Source organism: Micrasema longulum, unplaced genomic scaffold, assembly GCF_059751315.1.
Source record: "Micrasema longulum isolate JH-2025_06_02 unplaced genomic scaffold, ASM5975131v1 h1tg001440l, whole genome shotgun sequence".
NCBI classification, from domain to species: Eukaryota; Metazoa; Arthropoda; class Insecta; order Trichoptera; family Brachycentridae; genus Micrasema; species Micrasema longulum.
In genome coordinates, this window is record NW_028278626.1 from 2,631 (window position 1) to 17,113 (window position 14,483).

Here is a 14,483-nt window from a genome sequence, read left to right on the forward strand (position 1 = left end):
TGTGAAGAGCAGTCAGGCAGCGGAGCGTGATCGCTTCGGAGACCGACGTCCTTTGTGAGAACGGCAGATTCGCAACTTTCGCCCTGAACCGACGATAACTTTAAAAATGCTAGATTAGAAAATTCGTCAAATGCGGTAATCGATTTGATGCATCAATCAATTTGAATCAAATAAAAAATTTACAAATTCATAAAAAAATTGATTAAAAATTATTATTTTACATACTATATAAATTTATCAATATACAAGGAATATTTTTAACATTTTTACAAATCAATAGTAAAGAAAGCATACAAAAAAATACGTAAATATGTATATTTTAACAACAAAAAATAAACTCATATCAAAGGTGAAAGGGCTTAATAATTTAACATAGCTGTACAGAAAGCATCCAGCCACAGAAAAGTGAAACTGAGATAATAGCCATTTTGTGAAAATAGTGAATTATAAAATCACATAAGATTTTTCTAGTTTAGTGGGTGTTTTCGGCAAATTGAGAAATATCGTTATTGTGATCGACACCCTTTTCCGAATGCGATTAATACGGTTTTTTGTATAAAAGCGGTCTGGCTGTTTTAAGCAGAACATAGAATCGACCTTACTGCGCCCGATAACATAAATATTTTTACAAAATTGTGGACTGGCTGTTTTCTGCATAACCACGTTCAATTGATGAGCCATTTGGTGATTTTTTAATTGGAACATTTTGACAGTGTGAAGGCTGTCTGTGTTGACGCCTATTTTCCTCTACGGATGCGACCGTGGGACAAAATGGCAAAATACCGAGTTTCGAGAATAGTCTCAAGTCTCGGAAGAATCTCGGGTGTGTGGAGGTTTGACTTTGTAAGGAACGAAGTAAAAAGAGATAAAAGCAGCAACTCCGGTGACAGCTATCGTCGAGCGAAGGCGATACGGTTGGCCGGACCATTAATCACACTTGCCTACTTAGCAAGGCATCGGGTCCTCGACGCTCGCTGCTGACTGTTCGTCAGCAGTTCACGTCAGAACTACGGAAAGGATCCACGGGAGCGGTCCATTTAAAGTGTAGAAATACTGCTAGGATCTTAAAGAAACAGGATGCGATCACATTTCATGTGTAATAAGCAAATGAATGTGTAAGTGGCAAATGCATTACTTTTAAATTGAATTATTTTTCCATCTGTCAGATTGTCGAAGAAAACAAAATGGACATTTCGTTAGTGTTGACAGGGTAGTAATTTTTTTTACCCTATTTTGCTCATCTAATTAGAGAACTAATGGAAATTGGACCTCGGATTAAACAACTCTGTGGTGGACCACATTATTTAACATGATGAAAAATATCCGTTTTATGTAAAATAAAATTTGTTTTATATTTTAAGTTCAAAGTTCATTAATTCAATTACTCTTATTAAATGACCCTTTACTTATCTACTCTGTTGTGTCAATCAATGTTTCTGATCAAGCTGTATTTTAAGGACTACGGTGTGGGTCAATCGCTTGAAAACATTAAACACGTGCATTCCACGTTCATACATCTTGTCATACATGCCCTTCGGTTCAGTCTGCGGTGGTTTATCTGATCATCCCACGTCCTCCTCGGTCGTCCTCGTCTCACGTTGCCGTTCATTTTCGCCATATATACTTGTTTTGACATTCTTTCGTCGTCCATTCGTTCTACGTGACCAGACCATCTCAGAGACCCTTTCTTAATCTTATCAATTATGCTCGACTCGAGATTTCGCCTGATTTCATCATTCGTAACCCTGTCATATATTGATTTCAACTGCGTTTACTCGGCTTTCATCCTACCTCTGCCAGTTCCACGTTTCACTTCCATCCATATGTATTGGGACTAAAACTCCGTTGTGCACTGCCAGTTTAGCTTCGATTAACATATTTTTACTAGCAATTATTGTGCTTAGTGCGCCGTTCATTTTGTTGCCCGCATTCACTCTCCTTTTAACATCTTTTTCTACTCTTCCATCTCTTGAAAACATGTTTCCCAGTTACACAAATTCTTCTACTTGTTGGATACATTCGTTGTTTATATTTATTATGCAGTCAGTAACCTCACTTCCCCTTTCAAATACCATGACTTTTGACCTACTTTCGTCCATCGCCAATTCGCTCTCCAGGCATACATCATACATGTAAACGCCTAGACTTCCATATTCCTTCTTGAAAGGTTTTCCCTCTCTGTTGCAACAAATTTAGATCTCAATACTTCCCTGGGAGGAAATCCATCCTGTCTACAAACATGTGGACTTACCCAAAACATTGTTGACCTGTTCTGTTATTAGCGGTTGAGGTGGAATTGGAAAATTTTCTCACCGCATTTTTTCTGACAACATTTTTTTCGGTGTGGCGTCACGTCTGATCACGACTAAAATTTATTGCAAAGCAAATTGAAATACACTCAATTTCACGATTGTCAAAGGCCTTTTTAACTATACATTGTAGACTATTAAAGGTCCTTTTACAGCACAAAGAAATATAATAAAGCTTATAAAAACTAATCAATATATTTCAATAGAGATGAACAACATTTTATAGGAGAAAAACAGAAGTCTAGAACTTATGACCTGTCATTGGATGGTTTGAATGGCCACTGTACATGCTGTTTATTATTCACCTTTCTGCCTACGTTTGAACATCAATATTCCTTCAATTCCTATCCATCATTTAAGATTCTAACGCTCGGGTGCGCTCTGTAAATCTAGCTCCCGTCTGTTATTTAAATTTACAGTCATTGGACATCAAAACCGCTCATGAGCTCTGTAGCTGCAAGACGGGTTGAGATGAAGTGCCCTCGTGGGCAACATTTTTCAAGAAATGGTGCGCTGGGCACTACATCGGGCAGATGTAGAGTAATGTTCATCGTCACCAGTAAAAATCATTGATGAACAAACATAGCCGAGGTGACAAATTGAGTGTTGAACAAAATTTATACTAGTTACAAAATGAGCATTTGTATCATTAGTTTTTGTAATTGTGTCCAAATATTAGATTGTACAAATATTAGACTGTACAAATATAAGACTGTCTAAGTGTTATACTGTACAAATATTGTACTATCCAATTGCTGGACTGTACAAATGTTGGATTGTACAAATTTTGGACTGTACAAATTTTGGACTGCTAAAATGCTAGACTGTCCAAATATTTTGGATAAGACTATACAAATGTTGGATTGTGCAAATGTTGAACTGTACAAATTTTGGACTAAGCAAATGTTGGATTTTACACATTGGAGAGTTAAAGAAAACTGACATCAATATTTCAACAGTGATGGGGAATATTGCAATCACTTAACACAGCCGATGACAGATCATAAGCTCTGCAAATGCCTAGAATTCCACGTTTTAAACAGCTTCATCTCTGTTGAAAAAATTTCCAAAACTATTTATATATTAAAAAAATCCAGTGACTTTTTAAAACATCAATTTCATGAACCGCGATTTTAATTGAATTTAACTCTACTTCTTTCATTGCCCCTTTCGCCGTGAGTTTGGCAAATCGTATGGAAGGCTTGGTTGCACAAACAATAGTGAAAATTGCGTTAATTCACAACAGTACACAGACGAAAGAGTTGAAGACAAATGGATGTTCAAACACGAGCAGAATTGTGATGTCACGCAGGGTAAAGTGATCGCATGAACCGGCCAGTGAGGGGTCTTTAAAATGTTCTTCGTCTCTGTTGTAATATGAATGAATTATTTGCAATCTTTATTACAACGATTATCAAATGTTTTTTACTTCATATTTGTCAATCTTTAATAGTTTAAAATTTGGGCTTTAAAACGCATCTCTATGAACGCAATGGCGTCGACAATTGAAGGCATAAATATTAACTGCCCAAGGCCACTAATGATTAATTTATATATTCATATATATCCAGCAGTCACGAAATCCGTCTCATTGGACGAGACATTGTCAAAATGGCGTCCACCTGAAAAAAAAAACAATAATTAGAATAGTTTGTACGAGGTGTGCTGTCTGTGGCTTGGATCTATCGGCCTCGCGGTGTAATGGTCATCGCGTTTGCCTACCACGCGAGAGGTCTCGGGCTCGATTCCAATATGGTTGATGTGAAATATTATTTGAAAGGGTGTTTTTACCCTGGAATATTTCATGGTCCCTAGACCGGTACCTGAAGCGTAAGACTGATCACCTTACTTTCATGTGACAAAAATGATCAGGATACGCTGCGATTGGTGTACCAATGCAGTGCCCTATGCACCATTAGGTGCGGAAAGGGAATGATGATGATGATCTAGAAGGGCCAATGTCAGGATTCATATTTTTCTCATCACTATATTGTAAAGGGTCAATGTGCATAAAATGGATGCTCTCTTTATCAAATAAATACTAATTATAAAACATGGATAGTATCTATATTAAATAAATACTCTCCATATCAATACACATATTTTATATTAAATGGGTTTCTCTTTATTAGATGGATAATTTACAAAATTAAATTGATATTCTCTGCATTTAATGGGTGCTCTCTTTATCAAATAAATACTCTCTATATCAAATGAATACTCTTTATAACAAATAAATACTCTCCATATCAATACACACGTTTAAAATTGAATGGGTTTTCTCTTTATTAGATGGATAATTTCTAAATAAAATGGATATTCTTTGCATTAAATGGATACTATCCATATTAAATGGATATTCTATTTACAAATATTTTCTATTAAATAGATTTTCTCTTTATTAGATGGATCATTTCTAAATAAAATAGATATTCTCTGCATTAAATGGTCTCTCTTCATCAAATAAATACTCTCAATATTAAATGAATACTCTTCATATTGAATCAATACTCTCCATATGCACACACACACACACATTTTATATTGAATAGGTTTTTTCTTTATTAGGTGGATAATTTCTAAATTAAATGGATATTCATTGGAATAAATGGATATTCTCTGTATTTAATGGATGCTGCCTTCATCAAATAAATACTCTATACAAAATTGATACTCTCTATATTAAATGGATACTCTCTATATTAAATAAATACTCTCCATATTAATACATATATTTTATATTAAATGTGTTTTCTCTTTATTAGATGGATAGTCTCTGCATTCAATGGATGCTCACTCCATCAAATAAATACTCTCAATATTAAAGGAATACTCACAATATTAAACGAATACTCCCAATATTAAATGAATACTCTTTATATTCAATAAATACTCTCTATATCAATACACACATTTTATATTAGATGGGTTTTCTCTTTATAAGATGGATAATTTCCAAATTAAATTAATATTCTTTGCATTAAATGGGTGCTTTCTTCATGAAATAAATACTCTCTATATTAAACGAATACTCTTTATATTCATTAAATACTCTATATCAATACACACATTTTATATTAAATGGGTTTTAGATGGATTATTGCCTTAAATGGGTTTTCTTTTTATTAGATGGATAATTTCTAAATTAAATGAATATTCTTTGCATTAAATGGGTGCTCTCTTCATGAAATAAATACTCTCTACATTAATCGGATTCTCTTCTCATGAAAACAGATACTTTTCATATTAAATTTATGTTTTCTGTTATAAAGGTTTTTTTGCACCACAACAGGCCAGGAGACCCAATTACGTGCTGGAATACAGCACAGAACACCCAGGCTTGAGAAAATTCACATTGAATTTTTATGTTCTCACCGGGATTAGAGCTAAGTCGTACAAATGGATGACCTCTTCATCAAATATATACTTTATTTGAAATTCACAGTCCACTCATGAAAGAAATACTCTCTCTACAAACGGAAATAAGGTAATAAAGAAGTTTAGGCATTACGGAGTTGGCTGGCCGGCTCGAGCGATCACATCGCACATTGCACAACACTCGCCGCCGCTCGTGGCGCGACCGCTCGAGCCGGCCGACAGACGTACCTCAGTTGGGCTTGGGCAGCAGCCCCAGCGCGGGGCCGGCCAGGTCGGCGAGGCTGAACGCCTGCAGGTCCATGCAGTCCTCGAAGCCGTCCAGCTGCGCGCTCATGTCGTAGTCCATCGCGCCGCCGTAGGTGGACGCGGCGTCGGAGCGCGACGCGGGGGTGCCGACGCCCGTGTAGCAGCTGCGCGGCGCCGTGGCAAGCGTCGTGTTTGCGGTCGATTGTTATAGCAAGCGTCGTGTTTTTGGTCGATTGTTATAGCAAGCGTCGTGTTTTTGGTCGATTGTTATAGCAAGCGTCGTGTTTTTGGTCGATTGTTATAGCAAGCGTCGTGTTTTTGGTCGATTGTTATAGCAAGCGTCGTGTTTTTGGTCGATTGTTATAGCAAGCGTCGTGTTTTTGGTCGATTGTTGCCAAGAATCATTGTTAAAAGTCATTTATAATAGCAAACATCATGTTTGTGGTCATTTGTTGAACAAAGTTTCGTGTTTGTGGTCATTTGTTATAGCAAGCGTCGTGTTTTTGGTCGATTGTTATATCGAGTGACGTGTTTTTGGTCGATTGTTATAGCAAGCGTCGTGTTTTTGGTCGATTGTTATAGCGAGCGTCGTGTTTTTAGTCATTTGTTGCCAAGCGTCATTGTTAAAAGTCATTTATAATAGCAAACATCATGTTTGTGGTCATTTGTTGAACAAAGTTTCGTATTTGTGGTCATTTGTTATAGCAAGCGTCGTGTTTTTGGTCGATTGTTATATCGAGTGTCGTGTTTTTAGTCATTTGTTGGCAAACATTATTGTTAAAAGTCATTTGTCATAGCAAACGTCATGTTTGTGGTAGTTTGTTGTACAAAGTTTCGTATTTGTGGTCGATTGTTATAGCGAGCGTCGTGTTTGAGGTTCGTTTTTTTTATAGAAAATTACGTGTTTTCGGTAATTCGTCATGTTTATGGTCGTTTGTTATAGCAAGCATTGTGTTCAAAATAAGAGTCGAGGAGATTGTCATTTGTATCATAATGATTTCGTTTTTTTTAAAGTCATTTGTATTTTAATAACCCATCAAAGATTCGGAGGTGGGGGGTGGACCGGAAAGAAAAAGAGAAAGAAATGCAGCACATTAGACAAAGATGTTCGATGAGAATAAGATAAACGTATTCTAACATAATGTATCGGAGTGAGACAGACACATCAGGCACTCTGAACACGAAATAGAGATTGAGATTACAATTTATTCAATAAAAAAAAGCAACACAGACTATACTGGACTATCGATCAGGAAAAAAATGAAATTTTAAAGTAATTCCTTTTTTTAAATTTCAATTTTAGAACAATCGGTGTTGCAAGTTTGGAAATAGTAATATGAAAGAACAATAATTAAACAAAAATAGTCGGAGCATATCGGTCTGTGCTGCATTTTTTTCGCCTCTCGGGAAAGGAAAGAAGAGGAAAACGAATCGTCACGACGGTAGGACAACGACGCATGTGATTTTCTTAAACTTGACATAAGAGTGGCTTAAATTGTTTTTTGACACAACTTGATACGTACAAAGCGCATCCTTTAATACTAGTGTTAATTATACGCGGTTTATCGAGGCCATACTACATTTTTTAACCTACTACCCATTTAGATCGGAAGGGGGGTTGCGAGGTGACGTCTGAATTTGGGCTTGTGTGGGCACGGCGTGCGCTCAGTTCAGTAGTATCTCCGGATCATCCTGTGCTCTTATCCCTTTCCATCTCTATGATTACCTAATGGAGCTACTCGCTACTATCCGTGGCCCCGTTATAGGTCCTGTCGGGTATACAGATCTGGTGGCTTCCAAAAATAATTTAGAGGCTTTTAAAAAGTTTTCTAATCATTTTGGCGAATTGATCATGTCCAATCAGTTTAATCCCAGTCGGTGAAGAATTCAATTCCCTCTTTTCTCAATCCAATCAAGTGCGTATTATGCACTTATGGATTACCTTCTTTCAGCACAAAGGAGATTAAAATCGTATTTGACCAAAGAAGCGATACGCACCGGATGCGAACTAGGCTAAGTAGGGGTTTGTGGAATTAATGCTATTCTGTGAAATGAAGGATTGTCTTCATTTTAAAATTACAAAAATTATTTTTTTTAATGAAAAAAAAGAGTTGTCAAAAAAAATATTAGGATTTTTTATGCAGTTTACCGCGAGGAATGTTCCTCTGAAGTTTCGCGTTCTGGCCCCGAGACACCGTGTATATATTTAATTTAATTTATATATTGCATTTTTCACACATGCGTCGTTGTTCTACGATCGCGACGAAACGAACTGATGTGATTGGCCGCAGTTATTCAAACTTGGAATGATGCACTGAAAAATGATTATTTTTATTACATTATTCCAAGTCGTAAATTCCCCGTGGACGTTTTCTTAAAACAGTGTTTCTTAACTTTATTTTAGCACGTATAAATCATTGTAAACCCCAGAGTAATAATGCGTAGCCTAGAGAGAAGCCCTATCACTATAGTTCATAGAACGCAAGCGATGTTGGTGGGCTGTTAGCAACCAATTGCTGGCCATTTTGTTTTATTTGACGACATGAACATAACGGTTCGATCGGATGCTTTTGTCGCTGTGTTTGGCTTCGTTTGTAAATAACTTGGATATTTACGTTTTAATAAATAAAAATCGACTATAGTGAATTGCAGTACGTTTGGTTGCAGCAGTAGGAGCGTCAAAGCTGTTAAAGGAGTCAGTTTTCACAGGGAATTGATTTTTAATATTTTTCGAAAAAATGTTTTTTAACACAAATGTATTTTCAGTTTTATAAAATAAATATAGGCGAATTATAGAAAAATAGATTGGTATAACCCTGCAATAATAAATACACAGCTACATATTTAAAAGTATTTACAATGCAAATTAATATCCATTTGGCAATTCTCGACCCGAGTACGGCCCTTTGTTTTGCTGCGAACTGTAGCTAACCTAATACCCAATAGTCGTAGAATGGTTCCCCTACGTTTGGGCTCCTCTCTAGGTTACGCATTATTAATCTGAGTTGTAAACACGATTGAGGGACGTTTCAAAAGAGCCGGAGAAGCGTATATAAAGGCCTGGGACAGTGACGCACCGTAGACCACGTTTTTTAATGAGGAAGTTCAGTGGTTCACGCGTGACGTCACTGGTTCTCTTCGGCGAGTTGTCCCGATTGGTTTCCCGGCAAACGGAAATCTGTCGCAACATTACCAATAAACGCTCTAATTTTCACCGCGCGTAAGAATTTCTCGTCGCACTGAACTTCCCAATTGTACAATCTATTTTGCATAGCTTCCTAATGGTTTGGAAAAGGATGGAAATATGGAAGTATAAGCATTTATAGGGCTTATAGCCTGTCATTGGTTGGTTCAAATGATCAATTTTGCCATGTTTGAACGTCCATATTTCCTAAATCCTTCCATCCGTTGATTTTTGTGACGTAAAATAACTTCGCGTACTAGGTTAAAAAACACTGTTTTAAAATAAAAATATGCTTCATTTTATAAAGTTGAAAATGTATCGAACTAGTATCGATCAATTTTCAAATAAAACAAATTCAGTTTTGATAATACTGAAAATATTTATTTTTACCTTCAAAATACAATTATAATAATTCATTTAGCAAACAGTATACTTTTTTGGGAGAATCAACGGCCACCTAGCCTCGCTTACTTACTGTAAACGGTTGCAATTCTAGACACTTTATACGTTAAGAGTTTCAGAATAGCGACACTCAAACGGTTAAGAGTTTCGCCATAGCGTCACCCAAACGGTTAAGAGTTTTGACATAGCGACACTTGCCCGGTTAAGAGTTTTGTCATAGCGCCACTCGAGCGGTTAAGAGTTTTAGATAACGTCGCTCGTCCAGTTAACAAGTTTGGCACATACACACCCGATACATACATCGATGCACAACAATTATAAAAACATCAAGTTAACATGTTTTTTTTATTAATAATTGACACTTAAGAGGGCTGTAACAGTGTTAAAAAAATTAAAGCTTTTTATCAGTATTGACGATTATTGTATTCAATTGAAACCCCAGACTGATAAATACTGCAAATGAAGGATATTTTTTGTTAAGAATAGTGTCGTGGACAAAGGGATTTGACACTTTAAGTGTTAAGAGTTTTACAAGTTGAAATGTTTACACAGATTACTCATGTTAAGAATTGCAATCGTATACTAATCAGTCTACGTAAAAATACATATATAAATAAACGAAGATTACATTGTAAAAAAACTCGTACAAAATATTTAAAAAATCAAATATATCACAAAATTATGCACTAAATAATGTTACTTAAAAATAAATTTTAATTCTCATAAGAACAATACTGACGTACAACAAATAGACACGTTATTTTTAAGAGTTAAGAGATTAATTAATTTATTTCCCCGTTTTAACAAGTTCTTTGTTTCTTGTTTCAGGTCCCGATTAGCTAGAAATTTCCTGTGTACGGCGAGACTTTTTTTATTGAATGATTCTTAAACAATTATAACCAATAATAATTTAATAAATTGTATCATACAAATAAAAAATTGAGTTACAAAATATTTAAAAAAAAAATTAGAGCAGATGAAATATTTTGCCAAATAAATTATACATACGAGTATATAGCAACGACACTGACTGTCGGCGTATTTTTTATGGACTTTATTTTTATTTATTTTTTACTGAAGGAATAACCCGCTAAGCATCTATAGGGGATATGGAAGGAAGTTATGAAAATACATGAGAGTATCTTTCTTGGATTTTTTTCTTGCAACTGGCGGGAATCGAACCCGTGACGCCATTTTCACAGTTGGCCGTCTAACCAACTGCGTTTCAATATTTCGTTTGTGATTCAATCCATTGGATTGAATTCGATAATGAAATAATTTATACAGGGTGTCCCAGAAGTCGACGTCAAGCCGGAAACGGATGATAGAGCAAGTCATGCTAGTTGTGAGAAAAATGTAAAAAAATCTAAGTCTTGTATTTTTTAAATTATAGGCATTAAAAAAAATATATGATAAAAACGACACCCTGTGATGGTCTTTTAACGCCCGTTACTACAAATCTTATTTTATTTATTTTTTAAAATTATTATGTAATTCTGAATAATGTTTCTGTAAATGCTGTCACTCGTCGAATTGCGGAAGTCGCATACGATTCTAAAGACGACGAGTCCAGCATAAGGCCCCAGGTCTTTTATCACGACCAAAGCACAAAAGTCCGCTACTGAATAAAGGCAATTTCCGTCGCGCCGGTAACGTGCCTGCTTGATTGTACGTCATTGCCACGTGGGCGGATTGATAATGAAGCTACCTAGCGCTAGATGGCAGCACAAACACAAAAAATATTTATTTTTTCCAAATTGCGATCTGTCAAACGGCAGCTGTTATAATGTCACCCAAATTCATCGATTAGTTTGTTTGTTGAAGTCGTTTGAGGTAAACAACTTTTGTGTTTCTTGAAAAATGAAAAAAAGCGAATTTCGCGCAGTGATTAAACACTATTATTTGAAAGGGAAAACGGCGAAAGAGACAAAAGAAAAGTTCGATAAACATTACGGTGAGTCTGCTCCGTCAGATTACATGGTCAAATATTTGATTGTTGAATTTAAACGCGGCCCAACAAGCACTGCAACAATGCCATCAACAGGAAGGCCAAAAGAGGTGGTTACTGAAGAAAATATCAAGAAAATCCTCGATATAGTTATGAATGATCGCCGAGTGAAGTTGCGTGAGATTGTTGAAATGGTGAACATCTCTTATGAACGTGTGTTCAACATTTTGCGTGAACATTTGCATATGAAAAAGCTATCGGCAAGATGGGTGCCGCGTTTGCTCAGTGTCGAACAAAAACGAGTTCGAGAGACCACTTCGCAGCAGTGTTTGGACATGATCAAGCGTAATCCTGTTGATTTTTGGCGTCGACTAATAACTGTCGATGAAACGTGGGTGCACCACTATACACCTGAAACCAAAAATCAATCGAAACAATGGGTGGAAGCTGGTGGAAGTGCTCCGAAGAAGGCAGAGGCAGTGAAATCAGCTAGCAAGGTATTTTGGGATGCACTCGGAATATTGCCCATCGATTATCTTGAAAAAGGATCCACAATCACAGAAAAATTATCGCGCATTATTGGATCAATTGGATGATGCAATCAAGGAAAAACGACCACATTTAAAGAAGAAAAAAGTGCTCTTTCTTCGAGACAACGCACCGGTTCACGCAGCATTAGATACGATGGTAAAATTACGTGAAATACACTTCGAATCGGTTGATCATCCACCGTATAGTCCAGATTTAGCTCCTAGTGACTTTTTTCTGTTTCCAAACTTGAAAAAATGGCTCGCAGGAAAAAGATTCAGCTCGAACGAAGAAGTGATTACCGAAACTGACGCGTATTTGGAGAGGTTCCCGAAATCGTATTATTCAGATGGTATAAAAAAGTTGGAATATCGTCTTACTAAGTGTGTCGAAGTAAAAGGAGACTATGTTGAGAAATAAATGGTTTTTGAAAAAAAAAAAGTTTTTTTCCTACTTAGGTAGCTTCATTTTCAATCCGCCCTCGAATGTGTGATAATCTAGCCATACATGAAAATCAATCATATAATTTGAGCATGTTCAATCCGTTGATAATATCAATTTATTTCACAGTTTTAAAATGTACACAGATTCTTTGCTCCAGGTCCCGACTCCCGACGAACTATAGTCTTAAAAATATAGCATGATTAGAATGACAGTTGTCAGAAAAAGTGACGACATAACTTTGTAGTAACGTGTAAGGAGTGATTTAAATATATAAAATCAGCTTTAAAACTAAAATAAACCTAATTATTAACGACGTTCTTACAAGGTTACATCATTTTGCAAAAACGTTAGAGATGGACCAATCGATCAATGTAAATTGATCGAATAAAAAAATAATTCGTTTGATAATGTTCACGAAAAAAGTATACACGTCTTATTTTTTGGTGAATAATTGTCTGAAACACACTATAATAGGATTGTTTTTGCGTTTTTATATCAATTTTCGGAAACAGAGTTTCATGTTTGCATGAAAAAGCGGATAAAATCAGTAGTAAATCAGTAGTAAATCAGTAGTTTCCATCACTATTGACATGAGTTTGACAGCCGTCATTTTAATCAAGCTAAATTTTAAGGACTATAGGAAATTCTTGCGTTCAGGCAGGACCTTCTTTTCACGTGTGTATTTTTTTTTCTCAATAAATGACGATTAAAAAATTCAAATAAAAAAAATAATTACATTTTTTATTTTTACGTTATTTCGATAAGCGTCGCATCTGCTAGCGGACAACCTCTATAATACATTCCGGCTACATGGACTCTGTTATTTTATAGACATTTTTGAATGAACACACAGTTTGGCTAAATTATCAGTGAAAAACTTTTACGACAAACAGTAACTAACATTATCTCATATATCATAATGTGAGATTAATGATGTCATAATTCTCTACTTTATGACCATCATAATGGGTGGAATTCGTATCTTCCTTGTTCAAGTAGTTTTTGATCACTAATTACTATATGAACATAGTACGCGGACACAACACAGTACAATCATAATCCGAAGGAATTTTGTTCGATGTCCTAATTTATATGAATAAAAATTGCACAATTTAAAGAAATCACCAAGCATCGATTTAATCTTAACATATAAAGATTTTCAATAATATATACAACAGGATTTCAAACGTTAAAATCACGCGGAAAAGCCTGGATTTTTACACAAAAAAGAGTTAGTGACGCTTCAAGTGGTCTTTAACATGACGTTTCACGTGACGATTACATGATCAACATGTGACTTGACACCAAATGTTCTTAAACATGTTGTTTCACGTGTTAACCACATGATCAACACGCGACTCGACACTTAAGGTGATCTTTAACATGTCATTTTGCGTGTTTTTCTCACGATTAACTCGCGACTCGACACTTTTGTGTGATCTTGAACATGCCATTTCGCATGTTTGTCACGCGATTAACATGTGACTTGACACTTTAAATGATATTTAACATGTCATTTTGCGTGTTTTTCTCACGATTAACTCGACAAATTAGTGTGATCTTGAACATGCCATACATGTTTGTCACATGATTAACCTTTGTGCTATCTTTATCGTGCCGTTTACGTGTTTATCATATGATTAGCACATGGCTTGAAACTTGTGATCTTTAACTTGGCGTTTCGCGTGTTTACCAAATGACTAACATGTGACTTGACAGTTTAAATTATATTGAACATGTCATTTTGCGTGTTTTTCTCACAATTAACTCGATAAATTAGTGTGATCTTGCACATGCCATACATGTTTGTCACATGATTAACCTTTGTGCTATCTTTATCGTGCCGTTTACGTGTTTATCATATGATTAGCACGTGGCTTGACACTATAAGTGATCTTTAACTTGCCGTTTCGCGTGTTTACCAAATGACGACACTTTAAGTGATCTTTAACAAGCCGTTTTACGTGAATACAATCAGACCGCTACTTCAAATGTTTTGAAGTATGATATTTCACATGATTATCATATGATCGTCATTTAGTGA

General features: G+C 35.8%; 1 long non-coding RNA gene across 1 annotated transcript; it reads right to left on the reverse strand.

Annotated features, from left to right (window-relative positions):
* Positions 1-1,960: 1,960 nt before the first annotated feature.
* On the reverse strand, positions 1,961-6,098 carry LOC148275373 (uncharacterized). The gene is made up of 2 exons (XR_015824043.1): positions 5,916-6,098; positions 1,961-3,931 (listed from the first exon to the last, which is right to left on the reverse strand). It is a non-coding gene; the product is annotated as an uncharacterized LOC148275373 (long non-coding RNA).
* Between the last annotated feature and the right edge of the window lie 8,385 nt (positions 6,099-14,483).